Source organism: Triticum aestivum, chromosome 2A (genome assembly GCF_018294505.1).
Source record: "Triticum aestivum cultivar Chinese Spring chromosome 2A, IWGSC CS RefSeq v2.1, whole genome shotgun sequence".
Classification (NCBI taxonomy): domain Eukaryota; kingdom Viridiplantae; phylum Streptophyta; class Magnoliopsida; order Poales; family Poaceae; genus Triticum; species Triticum aestivum.
This window is the reverse complement of record NC_057797.1, coordinates 693,122,165-693,126,277: the sequence shown is the minus strand read 5'-3', so window position 1 is coordinate 693,126,277 and position 4,113 is coordinate 693,122,165. Positions and strand designations below refer to the sequence as shown.

At 39.0% G+C, this 4,113-nt stretch overlaps 1 long non-coding RNA gene across 1 annotated transcript; it reads right to left on the bottom strand.

Annotated features, from left to right (window-relative positions):
* Window positions 1-3,185: 3,185 nt before the first annotated feature.
* Window positions 3,186-3,736, bottom strand: LOC123185978 (uncharacterized). The gene is made up of 2 exons (XR_006493537.1): window positions 3,607-3,736; window positions 3,186-3,476 (listed from the first exon to the last, which is right to left on the bottom strand). It is a non-coding gene; the product is annotated as an uncharacterized lncRNA (long non-coding RNA).
* Between the last annotated feature and the right edge of the window lie 377 nt (window positions 3,737-4,113).

Sequence of the window (4,113 nt, the reverse complement as noted above, 5' to 3'; positions counted from 1 at the left end):
ACACTGAAAGATCTACTAATAAAAAAGTGCATGCAACAGAAGAAATTAATGTTTTGAGTGGAAAGATGGATGAATTTATGAAATTATTTGCTACTAAGAGTGTTTCTTCTGATCCTAATGATATGCCTTTGTCTGCTTTGATTGAGAATAATAATGAATCTATGGATGTGAATTTTGTTGGTAGGAATAATTTTGGTAACATCGTGTATAGAGGAAACTTTAATCCTAGGCCTTATCCTAGTAATTCCTCTAATAATTATGGAAATTCCTATAACAACTCTTATGGAAATTTTAATAAGATGCCCTCTGAATTTGAGACTAGTGTTAAAGAGTTTATGAATTCGCAAAAGAATTTCAATGCTTTGCTCGAAGAGAAATTGCTTAAAGTTGATGAATTGGCTAGGAACGTTGATAGAATTTCTCTTGATGTTGATTCTTTAAAGCTTAGATCTATTCCTCCTAAGCATGATATCAATGAGTCTCTCAAAGCCATGAGAATTTCCATTGATGAGTGCAAAGAAAGAACCGCTAGGATGCGTGCTACGAAAGATGCCTTTATTAAAGCGTGTTCTTCTAATTCCTATGAAAATAAAGATGAAGATCTAAAAGTTATTGATGTGTACCCTATTAAATCTTTGTTTTGCCATATGAATCTTGATAATGATGGGACCGAATATGATCCACCTTTACCTAGAAGGCGTTCTAAAAATTCGGAGTTTTTAGATCTTGATGCTAAAATTGATAAAAGTGGGATTGAAGAAATCAAAACCCTAGATGTTGCTAAACCCACTATTTTGGATTTCAAGGAATTTAATTATGAAAATTGCTATTTGATTGATTGTATTTCCTTGTTGCAATCCGTGCTAAATTCTCCTCATGCTTATAGTCAAAATAAAGCTTTTACCAAACATATCGTTGATGACTTGATGCAATCTTATGAAGAAAAACTTGAGTTGGAAGCTTCTATCCCTAGAAAACTTTATGATGAGTGGGAAACAACTATTAAAATTAAGATTAAGGATCATGAGTTCTATGCTTTATGTGATTTGGGTGCTAGTGTTTCCACTATTCCCAAAACTTTGTGCAATTTGCTAGATTTCCGTGATTTTGATGATTGCTCTCTAAACTTGCACCTTGCGGATTCCACTATTAAGAAACCTATGGGAAGAATTAATGATGTTCTTATTGTTGCAAATAGGAACTATGTGCCCGTAGATTTTATCGTTCTTGATATAGATTGCAATCCTTCATGTCCTATTATTTTTGGTAGACCTTTTCTTAGAACGATTGGTGCAATTATTGATATGAAGGAACGGAATATTAGATTCCAATTTCCATTAAAGAAGGGCATGAAACACTTCCCTAGGAAGAAAATAAAATTACCATATGAATCTATCATGAGAGCCACTTATGGATTGCCTACCAAAGATGGCAATACCTAGATCTATTCTTGCTTTTATGCCTAGCTAGGGGCGTTAAACGATAGCGCTTGTTCGGAGGCAACCCAATTTTATTTTTAGTTTTTTTGCTTTTCCTTCTGTTTAGGAACAAATCATTGTTCTAGCCTCTGGTTAGATGTGTTTTTATGTTTTAATTAGTGTTTGTGCCAAGTTAAACCTATAGGATCTTCTTGGATGATAGTTATTTTATCTTGCTGTAATTTCCAGAAACTCTCTGTTCACGAAAACAATTGTTAAAAATCACCAGAACGTGATAAAATAGTGATTCCAATTGATGCTGATCAATAAACAAATTGCTTAGGTTGTCCTATTTTGGCTGATTTTGTGTAGGTCCAGAAGTTTGCGTTAGTTACAGATTACTACAGACTATTCTGTTTTTGACAGATTCTGTTTTCGTGTGTTGTTTGCTTATTTTGATGAATCTATGGCTAGTAAAATAGTTTATAAACCATAGAGAAGTTGGAATACAGTAGGTTTAACACAAATATAAATAAAGAATGAGTTCATTACAGTACCTTGAAGTGGTCTTTTGTTTTCTTTCGCTAACGGAGCTCACGAGATTTCTGTTGAGTTTTGTATTGTGAAGTTTTCATGTTTTGGGTGAAATCTTTTGATGGATTTACTACAAAAAAAGACACATCCGTGATATTTTGGGCCAAACGATTTTTTTTTCTGTCATACATATGACACTTCTATGACGATAATTGTGACAAAACCCGGTATCATCATAGATGTGGTGGGCTCCTACTTCTATGACAAAAAATCATGACAGAAAATGGGCTTTTCGTCCTGGGCGGGCCGGAGATGCAGCTGCATGACATTCTTTGGGCCGTCCATGACGGAAAATCCCGTGGTAGAAGCGAGGGCGAGGAAATTTTTGGGGAGTTCCCGGTTACGGTGGGAGGTCGGGGGCCGAGCGATGCACGTTTCTCTCGTACACGTACGCGCGTGTGTGCGAGGCGTTGGCTCTAACTGAACCTGAGTGAGGCGTTGGGCTCTAACTGAAACCGAGCGATTGCACTGCAGGCTACGCGTTACTGAACCCGAGCGATCGATCGATGGCTGTTAACTGAACCTGATCGAGCAATTCCTTCGCTACCGCTGCTAACTGAAGCCGATCGATGCTGCCTCTGGGATGAACAGTGAGCGTTGCGGGGGGCACTACAAGAAATATGTCAACTTGTGACCACCACTATTGGTCACTGAAAGGTCATGGTTTTTCATTTGCGACCTTTTTGTGACCAAAAACAGAAGGTCAAAAGCTGGCGGTCATAAACTGACTATAGCGACCTTTCTTCTGGAATGGTCGAAGACGTTTATGACCAAAATACGTCTACTGTGGCGTTTTGGTCACTAGCAACCTCCCCAGGCCACGTAGGCATCCAGCGTGGCAAGCTGATGTGGCACAAGATTCAGCCCGGTCTGATTCGGCGTTTTACATGGGCCGAGCCCATTAATTCAGCCTTTTAGGATTCTTTTGCTTGATGTTTTGGGCCTTTTCTATAATGGGCTTTTACCTTCCACATAGTTTGTTTGCTTTTTGTTTCCATTTTCTATTTGAGTCGAGGCCTGCTTATAATACTTCTGAATAGCTTTTCAGCCCAGGTTATTTTGGGCCATGGCATCTTAATAGTATGAGTATATTTGGGCCGTGGCCACTACCAGGTCTAGTAAGAACAATTTTTTCTAGAGAATTTAATGTTCAAGTAAAATGTACACAAGACATTACAGGGAAATAGCACATACAACAGCAGATAAATTTTCGTTTCACTCCTACTACAGCTCACTACAACATAGACAGTACATGACACTTCATCCTTCAATTTTTTGCCAGGCACTAGACGAGTACATCTCACTTCAAATAAACAGTACTGTTCTCGGAAGCAAAATACACCACCACACGCCATGGTGCACCATCTTACTCGATCTGGCCTCAAGGAACTAGCAGCGCTGCTTGCTCCTTTGGCCCAGAGCTCCTTGCTGTAGAGGATGGCTGAAACTCGGATGCGGAGCTCCCTGCACATGACATATTGTGTCAATGCTTGCAGCAACAGAAAGAACTCACATACCATAGAACTTGCACAGTAATGTATCAACCACCAAACAGTATCAAGCAAAAACAAACAAGAGGGGGAGGAGTTTATACTTGATCTTCTTGAGCCTCTCCTTAAGCAAAAGCATCATCCAAGGTAATCGTCTAAACAAGAACACTGCTTAAGATTCTGGAAATGGACCAACACAGTAGTAGTGAAGCTATGCGGGGATCTTTGTGAAGCAGTTTATCGCTTCTTGGAGACACCAACAGGCTTTCCTCTTCTGCCCCAGTAGTGATGCAGACCATGATGGTTCTTGGGAAAGAGAGCAAGGTTTCAAGCATAAGTGATCGCTCATACATCTATGCACTAAGGAAAAATGCTACTGCTGCAACAGTGAAGTTTTAAGGAATCAGCCATCAGGCATCAACATACATCTATTGGAAACAGAGCATTGATATACAGATCAGCTGGGTCACATACAAGGTACACTAGAAAGGTACAAATGAATACATTGACAATCATCAATACCAGATTGCAAGACATAACAATTATGTACCTAAGAAAGTCGACAATGGCATATGGCAGGATATGAAATCGGATACAAGTAATAGACAAAC